Below are 9,780 nucleotides of genomic sequence, written 5' to 3' on the forward strand. Positions count from 1 at the left end.
TAAGGCAACTCAGATAAGAAGCTCAGCTGCAAGCAGTGCTGAACTCAATAAAGACAACAGTATCTACAGTTTTGCAATCACATTCCCCTCATTACCAAGTTCAGTTTCACTACATAATCAAAGATTAAAAACTCCTATCTAAGAGTTCAAAAATGGAATGGGTCTGTTGCTCTGCAAAGGCATCCAGCTTTCCAAGAGAGCGGACAGTGTCAGACAGAAACTTGGGCACCTGCTCTGCCCAGGGCTGTGGTCTCTTACTGACCTGTGCATCCTCAGAAACATCAGCACCAAGCAATGAGAGGGACAAAAAGGCTTTTGTCCTTGTCAGGGGTTAGCTCAGCTACACAGCTCATTACAACTCCCTGGATATTTTCTGCTCACTGTCCAGCACTCAAACTCTGCCACAGACCCCTCACAGCTGCAGAAGGAGCTTTTCTTCTGTCTGTCCTGCCTTCCAGAGCACTTTTCAGCTATACCTGGATATTAAATGTGTTAATTTAAACTCTGAATGTGATTTTAAAAGCAATGGGCAGAAAGATTTAAAGTCCTATGTCTTGACAAAATCACTCTAGAATTGAGTTACTTCCTGATGCCACAACCAGTGGAAAGATGAAGAGAAGTAACAGAAGGCTCTTGAATCTATGTGAAAGGAAGAGTTTACATTGTTAGTTAACAAAAGCATTACCTGGATAGATAAAAACAACCTAGATGGTTATTTCCACACTTGAGTGACATTTTAGAAGTCACTTGAATTCTCTGAATTTCCAGTCCTCTGATTGCAGTTCTATTGCATGGGCAAGGAATATTTTTCAAAGTGTGTTTGTACAGCACTGAGAAAAAAAATCACAACTCCTTTTACAGCTTCAAGAGCTAACATAAACAGTTTAAACAGATCCTTTCTACAGACATATAATGAAGAGCATCTGATTTTTTACCACATAATTAGAGGCCTTTTTCAAAAATTACTCATGCCTCTGGTTGGGTAGTCTGAAAATCTCAGCACTTGGTAAATTAACACCACAAAAGAAATTGATATATTTCAGAATTATATATTCATGGTTTCTTGAGGGCTTTTAAAGTTATATACAGTTACATTAGTATTGGAGCAATGAGGTACATTACCCTCCATAAAAACACTGCCTCTTTTCCAGTGGTATTTCATTGTCATTCCTCTAAACCCAGCGTGGTCCTTGTGAACTCCAGCTGGCACCCTCAGAGGACTGACATGTGTGTTGAGTGGCCTGCAGCCATATCTCCTGAAGCTTTCACCTCATACAGCTTCACAACAGGACTGACCAACCTTGTCTAGATGCAATTTCCAAGAAAAACAGCATCACAAGCATAAAAACTGAGCAGGATGAGATGACACAGTGTATCTGCATGCAGAGAGCTGGCACCTGGGGATGAAGATGTCCATCCTGACTCCAGATTGAAAACACTGAAATATCAAAGGTCAAAGGCAGCACATTATAAATTGAGGTGTATAATGTATCTGGCTTTAAGTAGTGAAAAGAATCCATGGGGATACTTGAGGTGGGAGGTCATCTTGTGGAAGGTCAGTCTGAGCTCCTGGGAGACACTGGCAACCAAAAGAACCAGAGAAGGATTTTTAAGTCCAGTTACAAGAGAAGCTCAGATATAATATCATGGTCCAATTCAGATTTTGGCATTACAGCCTGAGGAATTAGTAAAATACAGCAACATTCAATAAGATGCTGGCTGTCACTCCAGTGTTGTTTGCGTTATAGATACATAAATATTGTGAAGATTGTTTCCCGAGCCCAGTTAATCAGAAACCATTCCACTGCAGCCAAAAAGTTAACCCCTGCCCTAAAACAATATATGGTGTGACAAGACAGTTCTAGATTGCTGTGGAGTACTTTCTGGATGACAGGTACTATGTAGGAGAGTTTGCATTTGAAATTATATTAATAATATAGCATCAGATGCAGCAGACAGAACAAATCCTGTGCCCACACTACACCACAATGTTCTCAAGAAAACACCAATGCAGGAACTGGCTCCACAACTACAGCATGAATAATAAACTCATCTCCAGTCCATGCAGCATAAGTGCAAGCAAGAAAAGCAATTAAATTTATGATTTAAAAAATATACAGAGACAACAGTAATGTTGCAGGAGTTTTTTTTACCATATCTGCTTTTCTGTACTACAGGGCAAACACTTTGTAACATTCCAGTCCAATATGAGGAGTGTTCATTTCTGGGTGATAGCACTGTTGTTTATGCACAGCCGTAATGCTGTTATGATTCCCAAATATAAATATACACACACACCACTCCAAAGGTAACTAACTAGTTTACCTCAGACACTAAGGAAATACTAGAAAGATCAGCATGTTTTACACTAGAGAATCTTTGTATTATCTCACATTTCACTTCTCACCTACCAGAAATCCTTTGCTTTTTGTCATTATTAAGTGCATAAAGACATTAAAGATGTGATTTCAAGTCACCTAACTGGGAAAATCCTCAGCTGGTTTCAGATATTACAAATTGGCAGATGTTATGGATTCCAGTATAATCAGTGCTTTGAGAATCACTGAATAAATAGTTTTTAAAAATAGCCCAAAAGAAAACTTGAGTGCTGTCATATGGCATTCTCAGTCAAAAACACAGGCAAGAGTTTCAAGTTGCTAACACTTCACACTTCCAGGTTTTTGGCAGAATGGTACAATTAGAAAACCAAAACTTTGTTCCCAACAGCTGCCTGACATTGCTTTAAAGATTAACTGGAGTGTTCACATAGGAGAGTTTGTCTCACCTATGATAACAGTACAACCTACAGCTGATGTTACTGCAACTCTAACACTGCTATCTAAGGCTTGATTTCAGCTCCTGACATCTGGAATAAGAACTTATTTATAGAGAAGATCACTCAGCAGAAGATTCAGATCCAATTACGCTGTCACAGATTTTGCCACTACTATGCAATTCCAGGGGAGTTTCAAGAGCTATTTGCCCTATATTTATTTGACCTATATTTGATCTTGTACTATAGTGCTATTAAAAACCCATTAAAATAATTTGCTTTCAATTAATGTTTATATTTAAAAATCAAGTCATCATTGCAGTTAAATGATGAAGAAGCCTTGGCACTGAGAGGAAGAAACAACCTCCTTGTGCTCCTGCAGTGAATTTAATTTTATTGTACACATCCATACCCACAGTGAACAACCTTCAAATCTCAACTCAGAAATCATTTCTGTAAACTATGTTCCTCCAAAGCCATGCTGAAGTTAAGAAAAGAATTCTCAGAACATGATTAATAATGCAAACCATCAGCAACAGAAAAAGCTGACATTCTTTTTGTTCACCTTTCCTGTCAGTGGTTTTGCACCCTACCCACTCTCTGCCTTCAGTTGTGTCAACACACTGTTTCTTGTGACAGTCAATTAGAATAGGAGCAAACACCTTTTTAGAAAGAAAACCTTGTTTGCACCTTCTCCAAGGCAGTGAACAGCAATTAACTTTGTTCTGTGGCTCCAATGACAATATTAGTCACCAGAGCACAAGCTGGGGTTTTACTTTGCTTTATGCTTCATGATTAATACTTCATTGACTCCAACCTGAGTGAGAGCAGTAAAATATCAAGGGTGCTCATGAAAATCTCTAGTTAATTGTAAGAATGATCTCGAAACTTTGCCTGAAGGCACCTCTGAGCAGGACGCGGGAGGACAGGCAGGGCCATCTGAGAGCCCTGAGCATGAGAAAGGCTCATGGTAACCAGGCCAGCCCGAGGTCAAGCCCAGAATTCAATCTGCAGCTCAGCTCTGGTGAGGATAACCAAGGTCAGGGGCAGGTCAGTGGCTGATGAACAGGACCACAGTGACAAGGGCAGAGTAAAAAAATCACTGCCCAGGTCAGGAGCAGCAAGCACCAGTGATAGGCACAGAAAATAGCACAGCTCAGGCAGGGACCAGGGGCCCAGAACTGAGCTTAAATAGGTTCCTGGGGCTGTGGAGATCCCAGCTGAGGCTGCCCAGGCATTAAACCTGCCCTCAGAGTCTCACAGTTGTAAAAGTAACTCCTCTCAGTCTGTCCAGGAGGGCAAAGAAATAAACCACTTCAGCAAAACCACCCTAATACTCTGAAACTCATTTTCCACACCAAAATAAGCCCATTCAGGAGAATGTGGCTAACTTTTCCTCATTTTGCTGTGTGCTGTATGGATGAACAGATGATTTCCATCTCCATGGTTATTAATGTACTGCATAAGCTTTTGCTTTTATAAATGCACACACATGTATGCATTTGGAAAGACTGGCATCTAACTCAAGCTCTCAGGCCCTAACTGAAGGACAATAAAATCAACAAAAATTAATTTATTCACTTCAGTCTGAATCATGCCTCAGAACTCTTAAATAAAGCTCAAAGGAAGAACAAAAGGAAGGAAAGATATAAGATTTTCTTGAGTAAGAGTCCCTAAAAATTTCACAGCATGAGATAAATAAAAAATTGAAGTTTAGCAGTGTGGAATTGAGTATTGATTGCTGTCCCTTGAAAGCAGCACAGACAACATGGTTTTCAGGAGCAGCAGAAGTTGTTGAAGGAATAATTGTGGCAGAGACTAGGGCATGCTGGAGGTGGATTCAGAAACAACTCAGCATTTTTAATATTTCTTTCAGCTCAGATAGATTTAACTGTCTCCAGAACAGTTCTAGATCTTACAGAAAAATTTGGTTATACCAATAGGCATAAAGATCAGCTTATACCATGTAAGTCAAACATAAAGTCAATTTTCTTCTGTGTGAAATAAGATCTCTAGTGAGTCCTTTCTGCTGTCCTGCCAGTGCTCTGAACAATGTAATAACTGTAATTTGGGGTTTGAAAAACCTTAAACATAAACTTGACACTGATGTTCTGAAGTTTGGATTCTGGGACAGGTAAGACAGGTCCCTGAATTTCAGGTTAGCATTCATTACCTCATCACATCACTCTCCTGAAGCAGAAAAGCAGAAAACTGGGCTGTGGCCTGCCTGGCACAGCAGAACCTGGTCTCATTCTCTGGGCAAGAGGAGGCTGAATTTGGCTGTAGAGCTCCTGCAATAGAACAGAGTTCAGTTCCCATGGGACATGTGCTCTGGGCAAAGCAGAGAGCACATGGCAAAGCCAGCAAACACTAAAACAGAGTTCAGTTCCCACGGGTTCCCACTGACATGTGCTCTGGGCAAAGCAGAGAGCACATGGCAAAGCCAGCAAACACTAAGAAGGTCTCAGTTATTCTCAAGAGACACAAAATGCCTCAGGCCTCATGGGAGGATGAGCTGTTCCCTGTCACCTTGTCTGACCCTCTAAAGCTCTTCTGGCACTATGAATTCCTAAGACTCCTTCACTGGCACCTCCAATAATTTACTTTCTTCATAGAGTTGTTTTGAAATTATCTCTGCCTTTTGTTTTGGGGAAATTGATAGCCAGCTTCTTTAACTTCTAGTCTACTAACTTCAGCACAGTACTACAAGATGTGTTTGCACCCTCCAGTAACTAGTGAAATCATGGATTGTTTTATGTTGAAGAAGGTTCATACTCATTCTAAATGAGACAAGAGTATGAACAGATATTTTGAGAAATAAAATTTGTTAGATCGAGGAACGGTTTTCCCACAACACACAAACATTTAAATAACTGACATTTCTGTCTCAGCTCAATTTGTTCCTTATCCTTCTACATCTTCCTCATTGCAAGGATTTTTTTAGTCAGAAATCTTATTTGCTATCCATTAAATAGTTACTGTAGTGGAAGATAAAAGACACCCAGATTAGTATGCTGTGCTAAATAACAGTCACTATCCTTTTTGTTTTCAAAGATCAGTGTCCAAGTAAAAGCATTGTGGAGTTAAGCTGAAAATATACTTATAATAATGTAGATATATAGCAAAAAGGGAAATGTAGATGAAAAAAGACCTTCCTGCAGAAATTTAGATAGTGAAAAAGGTAATTTAAGTTCGCCTGCTCAAAACAGTATTAGGTAACTGGAGGGAAGGAAAGAAACTCTGCAAAATACAAAACCACCACACAGAAAAATAACTTATTTTTCTTGTTCCAAAGCATTCCAAAACCATGTGTCCTTGGAACATTCTAAATTACAAATCCCCCTTGTACAAAACTTTTCTGGCACCATGGAGCGGATTTGGTTCTGCTCTCTCAGCTAATGCTGCACCCACATTCCTTTAGACCACTGCTAAACACATGACTTCCATTTACAAAAGCAAAACCTTTTTTTGGGTGAGGATCCTGAGAGCACCAACAGGTCCTAATTTCCCTCATCAACATCATCTGGGGAGTCCATCCAGGGGCTGTCTGTCCACTGGCCCAGGAGCTGCATTTAAGCTCCAGCCCTTGCTGTCAGCCCTAGCCTGAGCTGTGCACAGCTTAGTCCTCACTGCTCCTGCCCTGCTCTCTCCACCTTTCTGCTTGGGACTTTGGTCCAGAAACAGATTAGGAATATGTATTCTATATGCCATAGATTCACTACTTGGGTTTAAAAAGTCCTTTTAGTCACTTCAAGTATGTAGCACTTTGTAGACAGCAGGCAAACCAACATTAAACCTGTCCAGAGAAACTTAAATAAATCTGCCCGTGGATGTACTTTGTTATTAGTGCTTATAGCTCATGACATGAATTTGGCATTTAACTACACAAATGATCTCACTCACATGCTAGTGCAAGCCTTTTCCATCCAGTATGATATGCACAGGATACCACAAAGACTTAAGTATATGCTGGTTTCAAAGTAAAACACCACAAACTTCCAGTAGGAATGAAAAGGTCAGTTCTGCTCTAGATGTCATCAGTGATAATCTGGAATAGTTGGTGTGCTTAGTGCAGAACAAAGAATAATGAAATGGTCTCCCAAACTTAACCCTAAGAATTTCCATCCTGTCCTTTCACTTGGTTTCTCAAAGTTGCCTTCAGATCCTCTCCAGTCTACCCAGAAAACATGAGACAAATCAGTGATTTATTCCCACTTTCAAGAACCAGGCCACGTGCTTAGTTTCTACATAATAATACACAGAAAATATAGTCCATGGAGAAGGGAAGCTGACAATGGTGTGACACTGGCAATGACTGAAAGAATTAGGATTGCTCGTTCCAGAGAGGAAGGGGCTGAGGCATGATTATGAGTGTTAAAACATTAAAGGCTGTTGCAGAGCTCTGTGGAGACCAGACAGGACAATGCTGTAAAATCAAAGCTTCTTGATTTGGCTCTTTATTCTGCACTCTGCACTTTTACTGAAGCAGACTCAGTTTAGGAACTGACAGAAAAGAGTAAGACTAAGTCAACTTAGCAGGAAGACTTTGAAAGAAACACACTTCCATAAACCCTTCTGGATTGCCCGGCCTACTTTTATCAGGGAAAGGATGAAAATATCTCAGTCTAAGAATTCAGCTGGAGAATGAGTCTTGGTGAAGACTTAGCTATTCCATTTGTCCTGCAGCAAGAATGAGTGAGAACCCAGAGACCAAGCTAAACCCAAAATGAGCTCTTTGACATGCAGGACAACGACCTCCACAGGGACCTGAATAAAATTACTCTCGGAAGGTGGGAGACAGTTAAGCCTTGCTTTTATGGTAAAGGTGGCTGAACACTGGAATGTGTTTTGTAGACTATTGCACATATTTAAAGCCTAACTGCTCATGGCCCTGTGTACCCTGCTCTAGCTGACCCTGCTTTAAGCAGGGGGTGGGACCAGATGGACTCCAGAGGACCCTTTCAGCCTCAATCATTCTGCTCAGCCATGCTGAATTTCACACATGGTTAAATTATTCACAGGTATAACTTTTAGCTAAGGCTCTCATCTGGATAGAAGGCAGAAATTAAAAGGTAGCTTTCTTAGTCCTCAACAGGTGATGGTGGATAATTTTGTGTATGAATCATAGCAAAAAATAGAGCAGAAAAGCAGTTGGGCCTCCCACATAGAGAAAAGTGGAGAAAAGATTTGGAAGAACTACTAAAGTTAGCTGAGGGGAATGATCAGAAGGAAGGGGAATGAGCAGGAAAACACCACAGGCAAGGAGCAGGAGGTTTTAAAACTATTTCAGCATGGTCAGGGATCATGAGGAAGAAGTACCACTCCTGGCTGAGTGCTGATAGTAGCCTTTGGCAAGAATAACTATTGACTCAGGAAATATCTCACATTTTTTGCTTTACTTAAGCGCTAACTGAAATATTAAAGCAATGTTTTTGTTTGTTTGTTTTTATATAATCTTTAATAGCTCATTTCCTACACACAGAAGTTTCTGGGTAAGGTTTTGGAAAGCACACGGGTCCCTTGGATGCTTCTAGAAAAGCTCATCTCTGCTGCTTTGCAGGGTCAGTGCTGCTGAACACTTCATCTGCTCCCGACATTCCTGGCTAATTGGAAGTGTGATTGCAGCACAGCTCCAGTGCAACTTGCTTGAATCACCAACACATTCTTGCACTTACTCCCATTCTTGATTAAAGCTCTTACTCTGCTCTTCAGCCTCTGCTGCCAATGGCTTGCTGTCTTTCACAGCTGAAGGACAGTTATGTAAGGGTCTCCACAGCCCTTATAGCATCAGGTGGGAATTTATCCAAGGTGTTTCATTTCTTAAAAAATTAGGAACAGAACAGACTATAATGGAACAGTATAAAGGACTTTTAAGGCCAGGGACAAGTGCCAGAATCACTCTGGAACAGTGCTTATGTTATGATTTCCTGGGACATTTTGGTTTTATTTATTAACTGTAGGAATTTTTATCTCATGCCAACACTTATGTGTGATCCTAGTATGCAAAAATCTACTTTCTAAAATCTGGTGAAGTTCCAGGAAAGAGTTATACAAGCTCCGTGTATAAACTGATGATGGAATCCAAATTCAATCCTGCTTTAGCAATGTTCAGCTAGAACTGAATCCAGCAAGATCCATAATGACTGGAGGTCTATCCTCTGCATCCATTGCAGAACTACCAGTGGTATGAGCAGATCCACATTTGTTAGAGTTTTATGTTGATACTTTTCTCTGTTGGTGCTGGTGGCTCATTTGATAATTAACTTGGAGTGGCTTTTCAGAGAGCCTGAGAACTCACAGCACCAAACAGAGCTGTAAAGTGTTAACTCAAAGAGAAGAGAAAGCCTGTGCCTTGTATTGAAGGGCTAAGGATCCAATAATCCAGAGCTTCCTGTTGGAAAATACAGCCCAAAGATATGATTCTATTGACCAGTACCTAAAGAGAATCAGTCACAGGAGGAAAATCTTGCTTGGAGATGGGATGCAGAAAGGCAGAGTGCAGATTTGGTCATGCCTCTCTGGAGAGCTCAGCTCTTGATCTCACAGTGCACCTCCTGAATTCCACCACCCTCCTCAGGGAGATTGGGGACACAGTTAAATAACCTCCCAGGCTGGAGCCAGAATTAAATTCATTACACAGACCTGTGTAATGAAGCCCAGAAACTGACTTTAACACTAACCTGGCTCAGCACGCCAATTTTCTGTGTGTTAACAGTAAAAGACATGATGTGAAAATATCTGCCTGTGCTATATCTGCCTGTGAGAATTCCTTACACATCTGTGAACTGTCCAGGGTTTTTCAAATAGCTGCAGAATCCTGGCAGTACAAGTTGTGTACATATAGCTCGCCTGGTGCTTATTCTCTGTTTCAAAGAATAAAAATTCAGGGGATATTAATTTCATTGAAATCCAATATTTCTTGCAGACTAGAAATCCTTTTGATCAGACCTATCAGGCACATGGTAGAATTTATTCAAGTAATGCAGCAGTGACCTCTGCTGCACAGC

Source organism: Passer montanus, unplaced genomic scaffold (genome assembly GCF_014805655.1).
Source record: "Passer montanus isolate IOZ18808 unplaced genomic scaffold, ASM1480565v1 scaffold45, whole genome shotgun sequence".
Taxonomy (NCBI): domain Eukaryota; kingdom Metazoa; phylum Chordata; class Aves; order Passeriformes; family Passeridae; genus Passer; species Passer montanus.